The following is a 23,497-nucleotide window of genomic DNA, read 5'->3' as shown; positions in this document are numbered from 1 at the left end:
TAACATATAAAACGATGCAAAGTAACAGATCGTGCGAACGTGTTGATAATATCAAAACGACCCAAGTTTTCGTCGAAATAACAATTTTATTTGGCAATTTCGTCGACAGCGGAAATAGAATGAACGTTTTATCGAAACGATGAATATGGCGATAGCGAAAGGCGCGATTACCGATGAATTACGTCATAGAACGCTTTATCATAGTCAGATAACTATTAACACAGGCAATCACACGTAGTTGGTAATAACGTTGTCGAGAATGCAATAATAACTTGGATTGCGAATGGAAGTGCGTTTGGCGTATGATTCGGTTCTCATTGATCATAGTTATGGCTCGATTCCCTCCAGATGAACGTGAATTATCGGCAGAAAGCCTGCAATGATGGATTAAATGCAATCGTCGAGCGAGATACACGATTTTCACGAATATTTTCACGAAACGGTAATACGCGTGGTACGTCGGTTCGTTGTACGATTTAATCCGCGTAATAAACATTTGTAGCCGACAGTCAATTTGCATTTCGTTAGCGAAGAAAAATTACACAAGATGCAAATGGAAAACACCAGCTTCTCGCGTGTAATCCACTGCGCTCTTTACCGTGCAACGCGGTATAAAATTTCAGCAATCCCTGACAATCTACTTGCGCGCACATGCTTCTGCACGATCTATCCCATACGAGATAAGCTGCTCCTCGGTGCAGTACTTAGAGAACACGAATGCAATTTCGCTGCCGCATCTCGAATCGAATTTACGGTTACGTTTACAGCTACGAGACAGGCTCGTGTCGACGGTTGAACGAATCTTGTTGCTGTAAAGATGCGACACGAGTCACTCTGTATGGATGTTGATCGTCGAGCGAATCTGAGACCAAAATGAAAATACAGCGGGGAAGAAACGCGCTAGTGGACGGACGATGGAAGCAGACATCGATGAAGTTCGATCGAAGCAGCGCTAGTTTTATTTATCGTTTTTAGTTTTATATCCTTACAGTACGTAGATTATTTGCCGATTAATTGAATGTAACGTTCACATTTTTCTAAACAGCTCGTATTTAATTGCGTCGATATCTATTTCCACTATCTGTATCCGACTGCGCGTGTCAGTGTGATGCATTAGATACGACGCGATCAACGCGACAAATTAACTTTTGGGTCAAGTAATTTTTCAAGCGCGTCATCGTTTGACACGAGCGGCCGATTCTAAACGATTTTTCGCTAGCGCGTAAATACTGTCAAAGTCTCGTTTCGAAAAGCCACGATCATTCAAAGCTTGTAAAGCGACGAACAGAGGACAGGGACGGGAGAGACGGCAGGAGGCGGCAGCTATTCTAACGGAGATGTGATCAAAGTACGAATGCACGCCATTGCATGCACCCTACACAGATGGAAGTATCCGTCGATGCACCGTACAGAACATTCGGCAGCCCGACCGAGAATGATCTATTCAAGCATCCAGGTCGTCGGCGTATCCCTTTCATCCCCGTGGCATCTCGAAAAATCGCTGAAACTCCGTGCAACTTGGTCGAAGATCGACGCGAATTTCGCCGACCAAGAAACACCTATTCTTCCTTTGACACGTTCGCGAGAAAGTTTGCGAGAAAGGATCAGGGTTTCAGGGGTAGATGCGTCTGCCGATATTTCGATGCAGGGCAAAGGATCCTTTGCAATCTTAAATTTAAGGGATCGTAGGTTAGAAATTAGCCGGAGTATCGATATATCCTACGATCGTTTGAAAAGTTGCTTATAGAATTGCATAACTTTTTGTTATTTACTTACTACGAGTTACGATATGTCGACTGCCAAGTCCAAGCTCTTATCTAGTTTGCATTGCTTGACTCGAACAAGAGCGCACGGTGTACTGCGTTTGATGTTTAAGAAGGGACGCGATATATTTTCCTCGCGTAGAATGCAGACAAATTAAAGGCAGAAATAAAGATCGTTTAAGATCAGAATATCGAAGAAGATATCTGCAGGTTTCTTAAATTTCGGAGAGACTCGTACGGAAATTTTGATTGAATTTCTCCGAAGCATAAAGATTCGCCAGAATTATCATTTGAAAAGAGACTGTTGAGAATTGTGGATCTTAATCGCCGAAATAAAAGTAAAGCAACGCTAAGAGTACACTTAGAATTCATATTAAATAGTTTTAGATTTATTTAATAAACGATTTCCTGGATCTTCGTCGATATACGCGTCTCAGCATCTTCCATATCACACTGCCAACGAAACAGTTGCATTCGTCTGTTTTTCCAGACGTTGTGCACGCATACACTCATATTCACATACGTGCGTCATTACTACGCGGCTAATCTAGTCTAGCACACAAAATTATACATATCTCAATAGAGACAGCGACCGTGATTAATCATGGATAACATGGGATAATTGGCGTGTTAGAATTTAATCTTGGAATTAAGATTAATAACCTGTGGAAGACACAATGTTTGTGTTGAAATAATATAATCTGATATTTATTAAACAATTATTACAAGAATTATAAGTGTGTGTTCTGGAATGTAGACAGTTGGCTAGTTATTCACAGACTGACTGGCTTAGTGACCCATGGCCCTTGAAAAGGTTTAGAACCCTACTCTCTATGCAGTAATGAGTGCGACCTGTGTGGGTGTCTGTGTGGCGTCACACGTGCCACGGAACCTTCTAGTAGCTTCTCGACGTGCCCATCGAGAATGTTCCATCCATATCCTCACGCTTCTTCCGGCGAATTCTCGAAAGAGCATGCACGCGCTAGCCGCCGTGGTGCATCTCACGAACGCACGCTAGTGATCAATCACCTCATCTGCATGCGATTGATATCGTTGTATTCCAACATGTCGCTACTTATAGCTGTTAACGATACTTAATATAATGCCATTTATGTAATTCGCGCTTACACACCGGAAGTAGAATCGCGTTAAACGAACGTTCCTTTGAAATTTTCCGTACAGTTATTCTTTTCAATCACATCTCGTTCGTGTGATCCGTGCAACGGCAAGACCGAAGCGAATTATCCCGGACAGCGTTGGCGAACGATAGTTGAAAGACGTTTTACGTTTCCTACGTGAAGATTAACTGGCATTTATCCGGGAAATTTTGAAGCGACGAGACTTCGTTTAATCGTCGTGCCGATCTTTATCGCTTCGTCTCGACCAGCTGAAAGAGAGAGCGAAAGAAAAAGCATGCGAAGAACACAGCCGCTTGGCAACGTAATGAGTCGCGCGAAAAGCGTCTCGACTGTTGAAGAAAATTCAGAAATGTATAGGGATAAGCGCAGTTTCATCCGTTTAATTACTGGCTCGAACATCTTTTTTGGGATCGTTGAATAGGTCAACAGAGTGAAAACCGCGTGCGAGAATAACGAGGCGAGCAACCGGTTAAAAACTTAACAACGCGTCTTATCTTAGAACGACGTTTCGCACTCGACCTGTCTAGTCGTGGGCATCGATTATATATCTATTCTTCGTTGAAATATCACCGACTCGAAATATCTGCGGCTAAATGTCACGTTCCTATCTGCATTTGGTGGACAAGCGTATCTATCAGAATAGCAAGCAACCGGTTCGAGGATACTAAATGTCGCCGGTCGTTGAATAGCACCATTATTATTCGAAAGCAAGTTACGTGAATCACGGCGGATTGATGGTTTCCTTAATTATTTATGCCAACTGTCCGATTTTACGTAAAACCAGGTGTCCTAGTATTTAAGAAGGGTATTATGTTGTATCTGTTTCGAACGTTGTATTCGAATTTGACGCGCTGTTACCGCTGATCGGATTTTTCTCATCTACAGTGGCTACGAAAATTCGTAGTATTCGTGTTGTAATTATTTTCCATCGAAGCGTTCTTCGAATGACTGGAAATTTATTACAGTCGGATTTAATTAATTATATCATACAAATGAAATGATAAAAGCAACGCAGTTGGAATATATACGGTAGGAAAATATTTTATTAGGTTGCCCCAAAAGTTTCCCTATAAGTGAAATAATAGATGCGCAATATTTTTTATTTTATATTATTTTATGGATTTATGTACGATCCATTTTATTCTATTACTACAAAATGGATCGTAATTCGATAAAATAATATTGTAGTATCGTAACTACTATAATTAATCAGTTTATTAATAATAAATGGATTAAACAGAAAACAATGGTTATTTAACACGAAGTAATCGTAACAACGTATTATAATTAATTAACAACTCTCGTCAACACAGATTCAACTCTCTCTCAACACCGCTAACAACACTATCTCGACAACGCGATCCGCACTCTCTGGCTTCTCAACTTATACTCCCTTTAATTCGTTTACGTCTCTTAGCAACTCTTTGTCCTTTGTCTTATATCTTCTGTTTAAGCCCCACCATGCACACGCTCAGCAACTGCTTGTTTATAATTCGCAGAACACCCCCCTAGGTCCCTCGTTCACGATACTGCAATATAAAACAAAAAATATTGTGCATCTACTACTTTCTTGTAAAACGAAAGGAACTTTTCGGACAACCTAATACAAACGACCGGGAGACGATTTTCTATTTATACAAAGAATAGATGCGAGACACGAAACAAAAGCGTTTTATTCGAAGCTTAGTTTTCATCCGAGTACGCGTAGAAACCGTGTACTACGATATGTGTGATGGAACTGTTACATGAGCGCCTCATAAGCTACAATTACGAGGCCAGTAATATGTGGCATGTTACAGACCCACAACGTGACACGCACAGTCGTGATCCTAACCAAACTGTAACACTTTGATCTAATTTCTGACAGCCATTCATGTAGCAGTATCCGCCGATCAGTTGCAGGATAATGAAGGGATGACGAGAGAGATAAAGCGTAATTTAAGATCGGCGTACGTAAACTAAATACATTTGATCCTTCGCTGTATATACGATACGCGTAATACATGATATAAAATACAAAGTATTATTTCACGCATCATTCGTCTTTTTTCGAAATATCTCGTCGTGTCTTTTTATATATTTTTGCCCTGTAACTTGATTCCACCAATGGATAGGAAAGTGACAGTATCGGCCGTATTTCAAGGAACAGTGTTGAAAATTGTGGATCTTAATCGCCGAAATAAAAGTAAAGGAACACTAAGGTTACACTTAGAATTCATATTAAAATAGTTTTAGATTTATTTAAGAAACGATTTCAAGGATCTTCGTCGATATACATTTGCACGCATCTCAGCACTCTCTTTGTCTCAGCATCTTCCATACCACACTGTCAACGAAACAGTTGCATTCGTCTGTTTTTCCAGACGCTGTGCACACACATACATTCATATTCATATACGTGTGTCACTACTACGCGGCTAATCTAAGCTAGCACACAAAATTGTACATATCTTAATAAACAGACTTAGAAAATTTTCGTCCCATATACCGATTTTACGGTAACATCAAATATTGGGTTGGAAACTAAACTTTTTTTTTTATTTATTGATATTTACAATCAATTCTCGCATTGAGAATTTTCAGTAATTTTTTCTGGCGTGGCGCAGAAGAGACATGGCTAAATATTTATAATAAGTTAATACTTATTATAGATAAGTATAATTTGTAAGTAAGTATTATAAATAAGTAAATATTGCTTAATTTAAATAACTAATTGAATCTAGCGTTTAGGTCTAGCAGGTAGTGTCACTTCAGCCTGCGGATCTGGTCCGACGTATCAAGTAATCCAGTGATTAGGGGGTTTCGATGTTTGTTGACTCTTTTGCTATATCTGTCGCTATATTTTGCCATTTCCTCTTTGACTGTTGGTATCTTGAGGTCGCGATGTATTAGTTCGTTGGTGACATACCAGGGTGCATTTATAATGGATCTTAGCGTTTTCGATTGGAAGCGTTGAAGTATTTCAATGTTGGAATTACTTGCTGTTCCCCATAGTTGGATTCCGTAGGTCTAGATAGGTTTTATTACGCTCTTATAGAGGGTAATTTTATTCTGTGTGCTTAGGTTGGAGCGTCGGCCAGTGAGCCAAATAGAATGTTTTGAGTTTGTCCTTGAGTTGCTTCGTTTTGTCTGTGATGTGATTTTTCCAGGTTAATCTCCTGTCCAGGGTCATGCCCAGGTATCCGACTGTATCCTTGCTAGGAATTGTTGTATCGTTGATGGTGACCTGGGGGCAGGTTTGTTTTCCGAGCGTGAACGTTACATGCGTGGATTTTTTTTCATTAATTTCGAAGGCCCATTTATGAAACCACTTTTTTCCATCGAGTCGAGACATCGCTGGAGAGTGGATGAAGCAATTATCGGGTCTGCGTGGCAAGCTAATAGCGCTGTGTCGTCAGCAAATGTTGCTATTGTTATCTCTGTTGATATTGGTAAATCGGCAGTGTAGATGGAGAACAGCAGGGGTCCGAGGACACTACCTTGGTGTATGCCAGATTCTATTGGGAATGTTGTGCAAGTGGCGTCTAAGTATTTAAGAAAACTAAACGAATGCGGATTTTGTCAGTACTATCCAATGACAAAATCCGCAATCACTTAGTTGCCAACCCAATATACGCATAACAGTTTTACGATTAAACTTTTTCGTAATAGTTGAAAGGTTTCTCCAGAAATTATCACAAAATTCCGTCATTTATATTCTCAGTATAATAAGTTCGTGTGTCTCGAAACGTTTTATTTCTGGGATTAACACGTATAGAGGCGCGAAAGCTTCAGAAACGGGGGAAAATATAGTTTGCGTAAGTACGAGGGGTTCGCTGTTCGATGTCAATTCGATTTGCAGTTTGCAGAACGATGGACCGTTAGATGGAATGTGGATTTCCGGACAATGAAAAAGCGATGGGAAAGAGAATAGCGATCGCGCCACCTTTTTCGCGCGAGTTTCGTGTATCGCTTGAATGGGATTCCCATTGAGAAAGTTGGCGTAAACACGCGAGTTGAATTCTCTTTCGCTTCGTTCGTTTCGTGACGAAACAAATTAATCGCGATTCGCTGTTTGAGCCTTTTCCGAATAAATTTCACGAATAAATATTGTTCGTTCGGGAGTACGCGAAACCTTCCACCGTGATTTAAATATGAACTAAATTGTTTGCCATCGAAGAGCTTAAAAATTTTACATGGACCATCGAATGGTGGCTGAAACTCATAGAAAAATATTTAATTAAAAATTTGAATTTTCTTTACCGTGTAGAACACCCATCAACGAGGTAAACAAAATTAACAACTCTGTAACATGAAACAGGTAAAAGAACGTTTTTCTATATAACGGTAATTAGTCATGCTGGTTATAACGCTTTAATTAACGCTTTGTGGTAAGAAAAGATGTTTCTCCGTTTTTCCTTTCTTAGAGTTTATCGTTGATCGATTATCGTAGAAATATTTTTCGAAATTAAACGACCGATGAGCTATCTTTTTATAGAAGAAACAGACGGCGGAAATGCATGCTTACAGAGTAAATGTGGTAAAGTTTAATGCAAGGGTAGACAACGTATGCAATGAATGTCGATAACAGGCTTCTTTTCCAATATTGCTTTCTGCTCGTAACTTTTAATTTATTGTAACTGCTTGCTTAAAATAGGTCACACTTTGGCGTTTATATAGCAGCTACGGACACGGTTTCTTGCAATTAATGTCAATTTATAATCCACTATCATGTATTAATACACGCGACCACTTGCTCGTAACAAAGAAAATTTTTCTCTTCGGAAAACTTTGCATTTTAAATTGCTATATCCAATTTAAGATGATGGATCACTTCGATGTAGAAGTTTCTCCTCAGCTTTGCCTTCATTAACTAACTTGTACTCTTTGAAATAATTTACTTTATTACGTAAAGTATCGTTTTGCTGTTACAGGGAATGACGTTATTAAATAAATAATAGATAGTATAACAAACATTATGGAAAGCTTTAATTTATAGAACAATCGAACGATATAGAAGGTAAATTAACGGTTGACTTTTAACTGACATAGTGCACCTAACTATACGGTTCGTAGGAGGAAAATTTGATAATTAACCTTCTTTTTTATTAATTGAATTTCTTTATTTGCCACGTCAAACGGTTACTTTCTGTCTACGTAAATCGGCCGATCGATAGAAATCGACCAGGTTAATTCGCAATTTATAACACGCGTGAAGCTGTAGATGTGCAGTAAGGAACCGATCTCGTAGCTGTTCTCTGTGGGACGCCTGCGTGCACGTTTTCCTAGTGGAAACACGGGACAATTAGAGAGTTGGGTGGGAAAAAAAGGGATTACAAGGGGAAAAGGAATGGGAACGTGACGTGGAGTTGAAATTAGACAAACGGTAAACGCTGCCGTAAGCTGATAGAGGAGAAAGAAAGGAGGTCAGCGTGTAACCGAGACAGAAATTTAAAGACAGGCGGCGAGAGCTTAGGAAATATGGAAAAGAGGCTTGCAGCGTTTGAACCGCTTGACTGAGAACGAGAAAAATAAGTGAGCGAGGCGATTAGAAGGAAAGGTTCGACGAAATAGCAGGGAAACGATCAAAAGTGGACAGAGAAAGGCGCGATACCGGTTAAAATCTCCCACTTGTTGAGAAAGTAGGTCGTTAAAGAACCATTCAAAATGCAAAGTTGTAAAAAGCGTTTGCATAAAATTTGAAACTCTGTGAAACTTTTTACAAAATGCCATGCTACTTCTAATTAGGATGATTCGAATCAAACGAACACAGGTTTTCAGCTTTTCAGGCGGTCAGCGGCGGTTATCGAAAATGTATTATTGTTTTGGATATAATTTTTGTGACTCCCGCGGATAAACAACACGGCGAATATTACGAAATGGAATTAGCACAATAGTGAGCTTAATGTTTCATAAACATTCCATATAGTTGCTGAAAACTTTCAGCGGAAGCAACTTTCCCTTCTCAAGCTGAGCAATTATGGAAATACGCTAGAAGCTGTAAACTACCAACATTTCATACACACGTACACACACACACACACATATATATATACACATATACAGAAACCATTTTCATTAAAATTAATGCATTAAAATAATACCAACGGCGGATCAGTGTCATACATTTGCGCTAAGCACGAAAACGAAAAATTAACAGTGAAAAATATTATGGAAGATAGAAATTCAGTTAAATAAAATAGAGAATAATATATTCAAGGTAAGAGATTAAGAAAGGAAATAATAGAAGATTAGGACAAGGACGGAGATAAATAAGGAAAAAAATGAGAAAAGGAAGTGGAAATAAGGGAAATAAGATTCAGGCTTAAAGGACGGAATTAGGATACGCGATGACGTTTTCCAGTTTGTACGAGATTTCGCTGTAACCGGTGGTGGTCGGAAACGGGAAACCGCGACTTTTCCAGCCGAACAACCGAGTCGTCGCACCGTTTTCGTCCTAAGATATGCGCGCGCCTGGTTAGCATCGTTAGGCAGCCGGACTATTGTGTCCGCGTAATAAAGTAAATGCATTTGCAATGCAGAGTTTGTGGTTCTTACATAAGCAACTGGAACGGTGCATTGCGCGTTCTTCGAGCGTACGCATCGAATTGCGACGTCTTTTAACGAAGTTTCGCGTTTCTTCGATCGAACTTGCGTCTTCGTTCAGTTTCACGGGCAGCTTTAAATCTGGCACCTGCTGTCGAGTGATTTGCGAATTCTTGGATTGCATTGTGAGGGAAGCAGCGTTGGAAATCCAATTTCGAGATTGAAACTTGAAGAAATTTTATAGATTGAATTCTAGAATTATATTCTGACGTACAGTGGTTCGCGAACCTCTTCAAACGCTTATTACGGAATTTGTTTTCGCTATAACGTAACTTTTACGATATGTAACGTCGCAACGAGACTCGACCATCTTAATCGCATCGAAGAAATTCGAAGTCAATTAAAAAATGCGTATAGAAATCACGACGCGTTTATCGCAGATGTGCAATTAATAAAAAAGTCAATTATGATTTAATAATAGCGTAATAAGAAGGTAAGAAGATAGAAATTTTATGGAAAGAGAAACGTCGCGAATTAGGAGTTGTTTTGTTCCTGTAATACGAGAATCTTTGCGGGATAAAGCATTGGTGTAGCTCGTTTGTTGCAATAAAGCAGACAGCATAAACACACATGCGTAATAGTTGATGTAACGAGAAAAATGAAGATATAGAGGTCTTGAATAATTTTCAGTGTTCGCGTCCACAGAAGAATCTTGTTTCGTTGACGCATTGTTGAGAGACCCGAGAACAAGCCAGCAACAGCCGTTCTAATTACATTGATTAACTTCATGCTTCAAAGGTTAATTCGAGGAAATTAGTATGGCAAACTGGTTGAGCTTATACCGAAGTCTCGTCACGTGTCGCAATTCGTTGATTCGAGTTTTGAAGATCGAAGACACGCGAGAACTTTTCGAATATATTTGAAGAAAGCAGGGAGAACATTCTAAAACTAGCGAAGATTGAAAAACTTGGCAGCGTTAGCGAATCCGCCGATAGCGGAAATTTGTTATTCCGAGAAATATCGAAGATCGATGGAGTTCAATCTTTTCTTGGAAAGTGGAGCTTATTCTTCTCTAACGATCAGGATCATCTCGATTATAAAATTCATCGATAGTGGTCACTGGTTATCCGAAAAATATTTTATCACGTACCAATATTTTCTAATAATTTCATCCTCTGAAACATCCTTTCAAGATCCGGTAAAATCATTGCGTTCCATCGAAACAAAAATTAGCTTCTTCCGTGAGAAGTTACAAAATAATCGTCATTTGTAGTCTCCGTTTTTCTCGATTTAAAGAAAGCTGTTAATACAGGCGGATAACTCGTGAAACAGCGACTCTGAATTATTAAGAATCAGGACGCGCGATAAGTATCCTTCCATGAGTCGCGACAAAATCCGCCGACATTATCTTCTCGGAATGCGATAAAATCCCTCCTTGGCACGGTTCCTGCGATGAAAACGCAAATACGACGGAACAATAAACAAGCGCGTGTGTACATGTAATAGAAACGTAGTACGTGAGACTTTAAAAGATTTTAGTCCGAGTAACGGCTTGTGGTCTTTTCGGATTTGAGAACGGAGTACGCTCTGGGAAGCTCGTTTCGTAACGATATTTATGACGAGGTTCGCTCCCTGCGAGGGAAATCGTGAAAACGGGGCTTAAGCAACGGTGGAACCCTTCTGTAGTCAGGAAACAAAACGGTAAATAGGCTAGTTAATGTTGTTTTACGAGACAGATGAAATCAAACGTCTAATTATGTCAGACATAAAATAAAATTGCCAACGAGAATAATAAATTTGGGATTTTCTTAACGAAGAGACTCGAATATCGTAGGCACGTTAATAACGAAATAGCAGAATATTGTTGTTGAGAATTTTGGATCTAATAGCCGAAATAATGGCATAGGAACACTAAATTTACACTTAGAATCCATATTAGAATAGTTATTTATTTATTTGTTAAGCGATGTCAAAGATATTCATCGATACACACTTGCACGCGTCTCACCTTCTTCCATATCAGATTGTTAACCCCTTAACCTACGATTTACGTTCGAGAATTTTGGGTCGAAAACGTAAGCAAGCTATTATACAGGGTGGTTGGTAACTGGTGGTACAAGCTGAAAGGGGGCGATTCTACGCGAAAAAGAAGTCAAAAATATAAAATAAAAAATTTTTTTTTTTTAATTTTTCCATCGAGACAACGATGTACAGTGAGATCCGTTATAACGAGACGCGATAAAGTGCACGCGTACCGAGCGAAAATTCAAAGTCGATTTTCTCGAAAACAAAGCCTCGAACGAAAAATTTTTATTCTATATTTTCGGCTTCTTTTTTCGCGCAGAATTATCCCCTTTCCGCTTGTACCACCAGTTGCCAACCACCCTGTATATTATATTTGGCCCGATCATCGTACCACGGGCTATGCCCGTAATATTTACGTTTGGTTCGATCATCTACTACGGGCTATGCCCGTAGTTGTAGGTTAAGGGGTTAACCGATTGAACAACAGTTTACATTCATTTGTTTTCGAGACGCCGCGCACAAAAATACTTCCACACGCTGATATTCACGTACAAGTATCACTACTACGCATCTAACATGGTCTAACACATAAAATTATACATATCTCAATAATTGTTATTAACGAAATGAGAAAAAATATTCGGGATGAGGTCCTAATTAACATGAATTCAGATTTGTTTAAACTTTTGCATACGAGGCGAATCCGCGTACGTTGCGACAAGAATAATTGTTAAAAAAAGTTGGCTGCTTATCTGACAATTGGAATTGCTGGCATAAACCATCGGTGTGTATACAGCGGTTAGATTACTGTTGCAAATACATTTTGTTTGATAAAGCACTCTGCAGACAAAACCGCATAACTATGCTTCCATGCAAAAGTAAATGTTACCGAAACTCGGACAAATTGAATGCGCTTTAGAGACAGATATAGCGTACCAATACATCGCACGTGCGAATAGCAAAAGAACATAGATACTCGTAAGTTTATAAGAATAGAAAACTGTCGACGGTGTATGAAAAATATTTTGCAATCGAGGAGAATAAAAGACGGTAAATTCCAAAGACAAGAGATTGATGAAATTAATGAATTATTACGATGAATCGTTACCAATGAATCAAAGAAAGTTTGATACGAAGAAACACGATAATTTTATAAAACAGATTAATTTACACTTAAAGTATCTAATAGTGGAAAGATCAATTACAAATTTACAGAAACAGTAACTTCGAAAAGGTACTTCAACCTTGATCATTTCTTACAGCTGCGAATAACTCAAACCAAATTTCCAACTCGGACGATAGCTTTGATGATGGATAGCGTTTCCCACGGTGAATACGTATTACTTCGACATCCACAAATGTGACGATAGGGAATCATAGCGAAATAGTACACAACAAGTGGTTGGAAAACCACATTTCCATAGACGAAGCGAGAGGCGTGATTCGCAACATCCTAGAAACAAGCAACAAGATCCGGAACGTTGGCAAAACGAGGATCTTGGGATAGGCCACGCCAAGATCAATAGTTTTCGACGTATATAACTTGGAGATCAAGGGGCACTAGACGAACCATCTTGCCATCGAAAGAACAGTCTCTAGCCACCTTAGGTGCGATAAGCCCAATATTTATAATCACGCGGAAACAGATTTCTATAAGATCGTACAATTTTAATGACAATGGTGTCACGATGTCTATGGACCTATTACCAGCTATTTCCAAGCTACAAGACATGTCGTAAGAGCCCCGTACTGCCAGATACCAGCTTACGGTTCTCATAGATTCGAGCGAAGCAATCAGAAAGAGGAATATAACAGACTACGACGCGGGAATCCAATATTCATGATCGCAGACCCGTGATACATCGCAACGTTAACGCAGAACAATGATACAAACGTCTAATGACGCACAAGGAACCTCGTCTAAATCATCCAAGTCTTGTATCGTCTATAGATCTGCCATTACAAGGTTGGAAAAGCTGATCTAGATCGCTCCAGTATCGAAGAACCTTGACATCTATAATTTCGAGGTCGAGAAACTCGATGCACACTATTGTAGGTCAACATACCACTTGGGATTTGTAAGGATCAGCCGCTGTCATAGATATCGAGGTTACTAGAACCACATTTCTCGAGCTAAGACGTTGTATGTATCGAGGTCTGCGATTCTAACGGTTATTCTGATAAAATTCCGTAGTCTCAAGAACAGAAAAACTGGTATTTCCGTGTTGCTGTGTTTCCAATCGTATCTTTTGCCAAGTTACAGTCTCGGTCGATTCCTTTGATCTTCGTGTACATATATATAACGAGTGCTAGGTCTCTATAGCTTTTTGGTAACCTAGGTTGGACCTATTGTTTCCGAGGTCGTGGATGTTAGAGTTGTAAGAGGTAGACCAGGTCGTTTTGCTCGGCTCTTGGACTCTGGCTACCGTAGTTTCTCGATGTTCGGCTGATCTTTCCGGTCATTTGTCCTCGAGGTTACTCGTATCGCGTCGGATGACACTTGGTTGCATTCCTCGTCCCAGTGGCGATTTCAGTTGTTTCCTAAACTTTTGATTAATACGGGTTACAGTGCAGTAGTTTAGTTGTCTTCATTTATTCATAGGGTTATGCTCTGTAAATAATTTGTTTCTCCAGTTCTGTCTTGGATGATCGAAATATCGTGTTTACAGTACCTATGTTTGATACTATTAGGCTGTCCGAAAAGTGTCTTTCTTTTGCAGACACGTCTTTTACAACGACGCATCTTTATAGAAACATGAAACCTAATCTGTCGAACGTTGTGATCTTTATTTTGATAGAACAAAATCGATCATAGGTAATTCGATAAAATAATATAAAACGGAAAATGTTGTGCATCCGTAGAGGATGGTTGGTCGTGTGGGTTAAATAACGAGATAACTCAATGTCGAAACCGTCAAATATATTTAAAATAATTAATAAATACAGAGAATGTTCGCTGAGATGCTCGGTACTAACTGATTCGCTAAAGACTATGTACTGATCGCTAATAAAATCGCTCAAGACTCAGACTGAGAAACTGACCACCTTGCGATCGCGTTCGTTTATTTATACTGCCCAGGAGTTTATTTATTATTACATTATGTATGTCCTAACGATGTTGATGCTCCGAGACAAAACAACAATACGCTTCGAATTGTCCTCTAGCTCGTGCACCGCTACACATCCATTATTTCCTCGTAAAACGAAAGAAACTTTTCCAACGACCTAATACCATGTGTCATTTGTATAATTTATATTATCTTCGAGGTAAATACCAAGAGCAAGATTAACATGTCGTGTGTTTTACTGTTTTGCAAATATCTTTATCGCTCATCCTGTAGACACTCGCCTAGCGAGCAATCCATTTAATCCATTTAATGCCAATTGATTATGAAATTCGTTTTAATAGTTCATCAAAGGTCGAGTGAGCTCGATATAACGAATTCTCTTTCGTCGACAACAGCAGCTTCATTAGCAGTAAGTTGTATCAGAGATATAATCGAATGTCAGCATCCTTATTGCATAAACCCACTAAGGGTGCTATTATGGTGACGTTTACAAGGACCAAGTAACCCGGTCTTTATAGGGATATATCTCATGAAACTACTGAACCAGAACAATTAACAATAGGTGGGCCGAAACAAAGGGGCCAGAATTACCATAGCAGGCAACAACGATACAAGCTGTTGGATTTTCATAGTTAAAATTTCAAAGTTGCACGAAATTTTGATACGTGCAAAAAGCTGAAAATACGAGCAGCAGGTGTACAAGAATTCTAGAGAATCCGAATTAATGCGTAACAAATTACAGGACCTTTGAATTATAATATTACGTTGCATAAACTATTATGTTCGCGTATTTATCTGTATCGTTTTCTCGTATGCGATAGGTTTCGTAAGAAACATAAACAAACACACAGTTTCGCTATGGTTGAAAATTTACTAAATTTAATTATCAAAATCTCTCTATTACGTATCATTGCGAGAAATACTGAAAACTTCAAAGTATTAAAAATTCTCCAAATTTCAAATTCAAATACCTCCTGTCCATCCATGTGTGAAGTTTGAATGTTAAAAGTATTAGAATCAGAAGTATGACGGTAAATGAAATTATCCAGAGAGAGAAGCGAGAAATGGTTAAGAGACAAATTGTTAACGACTCGATCTTGCAACGATCGCCAGCTGGGATTCCCTCGTAAAACCGGTCGTTATTTGCATATGTAACGCGAGCATTTTCTTAGTTCTTTCTAGGTTCCTTCCGAGCATTGTTAAACCACCGCAATGACGAGAATGCGAGTTGGTCGTTGCACAAAAGAGAATCGATCGGTAGAGGGTTGTTTTCAGAGATGAAACTCTCACGAGATCTGACGATAGTGTCTCCTGGTCCTTTCAGTCGTCCAAAGACGTTCGTTCGATGAACAGGATATCCAAACGAAGAGTAGAAATCCGATTCCTTGTATTTTACGTATAACTTGCGTTTACTTTTCAAAGAGAACTGGTCGTGTAATTCGTTTTATGTATAATTAAGCGTTCAAATAAATCCCGTTAAGTAGAACAGATCCATGACAGATTATATTAAACAAGTGGCGTTATCTTCCAAGCAGGAAAATAAAAGTAGATAAAAGTAAAGTAGGTGGAGTTTTTCAGCACGTAAAAGAAGTATGAAATTTCTAAAGGAGTTTATAAAATTGAAACTTTGTCGAGCACGCGTGTCTAAGAAGGCTGCCTTTATTTGACGCTTTTTTTGCAGAGAATTATTTTCTTCAAAGATAGAAGACGATATTAAATTACGATATTAAACGTGAGTGTTCGCGTTGTTTCTAATAAGAACTATCCTATTTACATTCGATGATATTTGTCGCTCGCAACACAAATAAATATTTCAATCTGATATCGGATCCTATTTGAAACATAAGATAAAAAAGAATGTATTCATAGCTCGTTCTAAATTTCCCATTAAACGCGAAATATGCAAATTCATAAATATTCCGGGATTCGTACATCAATCGATGCAAATTCCCCAAGAGTAGATATTATACGATGCTCTAAACCTTTATGCGTGTATCGCTCAAAACCAGAAATGGGCACGTAACGTTTGTATTTCGCTATATATCAACGAGTGCGAGAAATTTCGATATCTCGCGTATGTTTATATTATTCGTGCTATTTTACCCCCGCGAGCATCTCTCTTCGATAAATGGATGGCTAAAAGAACATTTTCCAAAACTCGTAATCAGACGAGATTCGAAATCTAAAATAACTCTGTGATTACCGAAAGCAGTTTACGTCATGAAATCCTCTTTGCTTACGATATAACAGCGGTATATTGCTATTGTTCCGACGAAATGAAAAAAAGAGTAATACGATAAGAGAAATAAAGTGGATTTCAAGTATAGAAATAGTAGTTGAACGAAGTGATGGAATACTTTACAGTGGAATAGACTAAAACCCAATATCGCGTCGATATTAATAGGGCAGTATCGCAACGACACACACAAGGAGACGAATATAACGAACGTCGAAAATGGTTAAGTGATTTCAAAGTAGACGTTAAAACGCGTTGCAGACAGGTGGACGAGTGTCTGCTGTTCGACTATTGAAATATTTGATTCTATCGGTGAGACGCAACGCGAAACGAGGCCTTTACGAATACAAATTGTTTCAGCGGCTTAATTTTAATTTCGAACGAAATATATGCAATTTATTCCGCGCCCTTTCAATTATTCATCGCCATTACAGCGTCTGTGCCTTTCGTGTTTTCACGTTACGCGTTCGTTTCGTGGATCCAATGAAATCCGACAAATATTTGTGGGGAAATGTTTGGGTAGGCCGAACGAAACTCCACGTCTTGCATGTGTACGTGCGTAATTTATAATTATCGTTGCGAGGTTTTGTAAAGAGAATCACTCAACAACGTTCAAAAATCGCGTTCATTAAAAAGAAAAGGCTACTCCGTTTCAACGAAGAAATTACCACCTACGATGTGTCTCGTCATGCACCTCTCATTTCTCTTGGCATTTCCCAAGACACGGTAAATTTTTAAAGAAGAACTCGCTGAAACCGTTCCGCACTTGCACAACGTTCAAGTATCGCAAAAACGGCTACGTGAAAGTTAAGGGGAACGACAAGCGGAAACTTTTTCACCGTCTCATCGTGCGAAACGAACGCGTTGCCGCGACCGGGGTGGAATCATTGACGTTTTAACTCGATGGAATGCGGAGAGCGACTTGAAATTTAGAGAAGAGGTTCACGGAAAAGAATAAAATCAACGGGCGAGACGGTCGATGCTCGAGGTAAAATATAGCGAAAGAGCGAAGCTATAGAAAAGCGTCGTAAACGCAACTATGGCGACTGCGTTATTTCAACATTACGTCGCACACTCGACCTCGCGTAATGATGACTTTTCTTGCTTGGAAATTTGCCTTTCTTGCAAACGACTTTCTTTACGAGTAAATAAACAGCTTAGCTAGGTTGTCGTGCACCTTGTTAACCTGACATTCCATATGCTATTTACATTTGTAATCAGTTCCGGATCGTTTGGAACGATCGAATAGCATCCCTTTGAAGACACGCAGCTCCAGTTACGTTCACGTAAAATTGCTTCAACTTATCGTATCTTAATGGAAATGTATTTATTGGTTTTTCGTTTTCATCGCCCTTTATTACGCAACAAATTGGCTAATTTTTGTTGAAGTGGTTACTACTTTTAAGAAAACTCTACGTCCGGTCTTTTTAGTTTTCTCAAGTACCGAAGCCATCGACAGCGTATAGACAAAAGACTGGGACGAAGGCAGACCATAGACAGTTGAGAGGCGACGTTGGCTTCGGAGCTTTCAGTTATAGGGTAACTAGTGCTAGTGTGACATCAATCAGATCTCAACCTACATCAGAGATAAGACATCAACCCCCGATCTTCGGAATCCTTTGCACACATCACCACCTTACCATCATAGCATACACCAAGGCTGTGATGCACCTTAGTCCACATCAGAAATAGGATATCGACCCCCGATCTTTGGACACTTTTCCACATCATAACCCTACACCGAGCCTCCTCAACATCCTCAAACCAAAATGTATATAAACCGAGACTTCACCCAACTCGGGCAATTCTTGTTCTAGTCACTGTTCTCGTACAACTCCTTTCTCTGGTTCAGTGTTTGGTGTTAAGAGTCCCTGTCAGGTGAAAAGAGCATTCGCGTTTCGTCCCGAGACTACCGCTGGACTCGTCAGTAAGGCTATATCCGGTAGTCCCTGCTTTAGACGTAGAGGGAGTCTCGCTAGGTGCGGTATTTATATCGTGACAGCGTATATTCGACCGCTAGCGAGACAGACAGACTCGTTGTCGCCGTAGTAGCCCTCTGGCGTTGGCGGTTGGTACCCAAGGATCGTCCGGGAAATGTTACGACCGCGTTGATGCCTCGACCTGTCGGCGTCCTGTTGGTACCGATCCGCCACAAGTGTTATTCTATTATTGTAAGTGCCAAAATTTATAATAAAGTTCGATAAAAGAAAATTAATAGTTGGGATACGACTCTTACACTTCAAGTATCAATTTTACGTGACACTAGCGTGCGGATCTGGACCAGCACAAATTATATTCCTACTTATACTTACACTTCTGTATTAAAATATATTTTCTACCTTGCAATTTATCCGTGCGTTTCTCTCTTTATACATCTAATAACCTCAACAATTTGAAAGAATCCACGTGCGTGTAATATGCAAAAATATGTTTTTTAATCGGCTCTTTAATCAGCAGATAAATTCGACACGAGAAGAAGCGTGAAAAGCAATCGAGCAACGAGAACTTGAAATAGAAGTTGGAGCGGAACGAAAATGTTTTCCAACAGGAATACTACTCATCAAGGATATAACCTAACAAACACGAAGATGGTACCCCATTGGGGGTAGCCACCCACATGATAATCAAACAGCTAAAAAATTCTATCAAATGTCCAAATTGGACAAATTGTGAATGTGAAATATTAAAAAAAAAAAAAAAAAGAACAGGAATACTATTACCAGTATCACGTACGCTATTGCAATTCATAGAGAAGCTATCACTTTACAATGGCATCCGTATGTACGTAACGAAATTGAAACTGTTCGAAAGATTCGTCATTTGTGATGTAACTACTTAAAAGCACGCGATCGCGCGTAATGCTTGGATATAATATGGTTGTTCCGTGACAATCAGCAACTTGTTGAAACGTTAGCCTGAACTTTAAAGTGAAGCTAGCTGGTGAACTTTGAAGGAAAAGGTAAATAAAAGGCAATTAAAAATGCAACACTCTGGCATTGTTACCATGACGAGGTGAAAATGGAACAATACTTAGCTTTCCTTTTCCTAATGTACACGCGAATGTTTGCTTTCACGAAGGCAGCTCCGTAATGGAAATACCTTCGTTTTTTCTGCGGCCAGAAATGCAAAGGAAATATCAAAGTCACGTAATTCTTGTTCTTCCTTGCTTTTTAACGCGATACCAAGTCTTACAATCCTTTGTGAAATAAGTAGATTCTGATTGAACTGTGAGCTCGTAGCAAGAAGCTTCGAGTTGATAATTTTGTTTAGTTCCTTTTTATTATTCGCTTCGTTAGACCATTATTCTCTCATATTCATTGACTTTGATACGACTAAGATATATTTTCTTCGCTCGAATCGCTTGATCTGTTTGTTTGTTGTTATTTTTAATCGCAGTCCAATTGCAATTCGCACGATAAAAGATGTTTCATTAAATGTAGCTGTGGCAAATTAATTTTCCACATTTATTAAATCATCGCCTGTCGATATTTCATAATATTATTTTCATGATACTTGTCTTCCATTGGTTTTCGCTAATTATTTTCATATCCTCGTTTTAATTAAATTAAATTAAATTTAATTTAATTTAATTTAATTAAGAGTAAGTACGAAATTTCATGCGTATTGTGCGTATGATTGTACATCGTATTGTCGTATCGGCAGATAAATCAGAAGTATCGCAAAAACACGTTGTTCTTCGATCTTAAAAAATTACAGCCGAGTTCGTAATAGCACCGGATAGCAAAGAATATTTCACATTACGTTACATACATTACTACGCGAAAGTATCTTGCGATTTGTGCGTTTTTATAAAATTTCCCAATTTTTCTCGTAGCATCTTTTGCAATTTATAGCTGCTCATTCGATATGCATACGTATGAATATTGATTTTAATAGCCAGTACTTGCGAATTTTATCCTCATCATGCTCCAAGCATAAAATAGATCGACCTGTTTCCTGTCAATCGATATTCTATGGCAGAGCAAACTGTGTTACAAATAACATTTATCACGTTCTGAAATTTTTGGAATATTCTGCACTTACGTAGAACAATACGAGGAACTCGGTCTATTCCGATGCTTTCAAACCGCTCGGGCAATTTTGTTTTTATTAGGACCAATGACGTGACGTTTGAAACGTGATTTTTAGGAGCTATGCCGATCAACTATTTTTCTCAAATTTTCTAAAATTTGCTCGCTTAATTCTCTGTCAATCAACGATAAAGAAATTCACGAAAATAAGTAATTTGTCTCTTAAGATTTGAAGTTCCAATCGCCTGTCTGATTCACGATATTGAGAGCTTCACAGAAAATGAATCGATCAATTTGACTTTCGAGAGGCTCGAAAAAGGAACTGCATTTTACCTCTGTGAGAAAGGCAAAGCAAATTTGTTCGACGATCGACGCGTTAACGTTGAAACGACTAATTATTAGCTTGTCTAGTTTCTTTACCTTGAAAAAGCAACGCGCTCTTTGTCTCGCGCGCGTCTATAACAAACCTGTTTTATTTAGTCGGAAGAAGTTTGCTGCGTGAATTTCAATTTTAAACGCGCGCAACAAAGATCTTGTTAAACAGAAATCTATAATGTACGTGTTCACGGTGCTAATGTCGACGCTCTAGCTGCAAGCTACACGATCCGCTTTTACCATTCCAATATGCATCTCGTGACTGCAAACTCGTCGATGAATGCAAATGAACAGGATTCTTTCTACCCTTGTTCCGTTAAACGTGATCACGCGCGACGATAGGACGCCCGCCCCGCCTTCGAAACAATCGTTTCGCGGTATGCATTCCGACATTCGTTTAATTGAATCTCGCGGACAGCTGGACGCGCATTACGGTCATTTAAACCGTGTGTTTGGCCAACTGATTTTCATGGCGCCAGATTGCACGCAACTACTGCTGCTCTGCTGCTGTTCACCGATGTCGGACATAAATTTGGCACGTTCGTTTCGGAAGAAAGAGCGAAATAGCTCGTTGCTCGCGAATTTTTGTTTCAAACAGATCTCTCTAGCTTTTGCAATTTGTCACTAGCGAACGACGAACGAGAATCCTGACTTCTCACATCTTGTTTGCAGATGAAAAACAATTATTTCACATGGCTGGAGATAGATGTTAAATTTCTATAGACATTAGGCAGCATAATATAGATATGTAGAGGATGGTCGGTTGAGTTGTTGTTTAAATGACGAGATAACTCGATGTTGAAACCGTCAAATACAGGGTGGTTGATAACTGGTGGTACAAGCGGAAAGGGGATGATTCTACGTGAAAAAAGAAGTCGGAAATATAGAATAAAATTTTTTTTTATTTTATTTTTTTTTAATTTTTCCATCGAGACAACGATCTACAGTGAGATCCGTTATAACGTACCGCACGCGTACCGAGCGAAAATTCAAAGTCGATTTTCTCGAAAACAAAGCCTCGAAGGAAAAATTTTTATTCTATATTTTCGACTTCTTTTTTCGCGTAAAATCACCCCCTTTCCGCTTGTACTACCAGTTACCAACCAACCTGTATATTTAAAAATAATTAATAGATACAGAGAATGTTCACTAAGACGCTCGGTAGTAACTGATTCGCTAATAAAATCGCTAATAAAAAATAAAAGACTGAGACTGAAAAACTGCAACCTAGTGACCACCCTACGATCGCGTTCGTTTATTTATACTGGTCGGGGGAGTGCAGGAAAATTAAAATTCGTCTTTGTTTGACGGTTGCACGTAGCAGCCACATTGTTTTACCCGGAGTTTATTTATCATTGCATTATGTATGTTCTAACGATGTTGATACTCCGAGGCAAAACAACAACATGATTCAAATTGTTCTCTAGTTCGTGTGCCGCTGCAGGTAATATTCTCAAGTTGTCGATATTTCCAATAAAAATAGTAAAAGTAACATTTGCCTATAGATGTAAGAGACTTCTGTCTGGCAAATAATTCAATTTATTCATCATTCCCTGTAGCACTCTGTAGTCGATTTCTCATAGAACGCGTAAGTACACAGAAATATATTACTTTTATGCACGATCCGAGATTGCTCGTAAAAATTCCCTTTCATGTTCCGCTAGCATCGGGAACGTACCTTCTCGGCGTGTAAGTACATCGCGATATCGAGCCACTTCGGTCAGATGGTCGAACAAAATAATAAAAATGGACATTTGCGATGCACCCATTCACCGACGGTCTATCGAGAATGCCCCAACTCGAACCACAGACCACTGTGCTACAATTTCAGGATGCATTTCGTGCTACGTGCACGGATTACCGATTCTTTCCACAGTCACGCGATACAAATTGGCAGCTTGCAGAGGATTTTATTTTATATCAGCTCCTCCGTCACCATCGTCGTCTTCACCTTGATCTTTCATTCGATAATTTTAATAATTAATTATTACGAGACTGTCATATCTATTTGTTTGTCGATAATATTTGACGTAGGTTTTATCGTTCATTTTTCATTACATTTCGTTTTATCCCTACGTTTTCATCTTAGAACTGTAGGATTCCAAAGTTTTCCTGTCAGAGATTCACGTTTACGTACATTTAACGTTTAGATTACGAGAAACGTCGACATATATTCCAAGAAGAAACTTTATAAAATATTCTATGGTTCTTCCAGCACTAAGCAATCTTTTGTTTAAAACAACCTTCTATAAAAAATAGCTGCCAAAAGGGGGAAAAAATTAGAGTTTACTCGCGTTGAGGTTGAGGTTAACTGATTGAAGAACGGGAGGATGAA

At 39.0% G+C, this 23,497-nt stretch overlaps 1 pseudogene; it reads right to left on the bottom strand.

Annotated features, from left to right (window-relative positions):
• Positions 1-23,497, bottom strand: part of LOC117213971 — a 108,331-nt pseudogene that overhangs the window by 64,078 nt on the left and 20,756 nt on the right.

Source organism: Bombus bifarius, unplaced genomic scaffold (genome assembly GCF_011952205.1).
Source record: "Bombus bifarius isolate JDL3187 unplaced genomic scaffold, Bbif_JDL3187 scf7180000009145, whole genome shotgun sequence".
NCBI lineage: Eukaryota > Metazoa > Arthropoda > Insecta > Hymenoptera > Apidae > Bombus > Bombus bifarius.
Note: the sequence above shows the minus strand (reverse complement) of the source record. Positions and strands in the feature narration are given on the sequence as shown.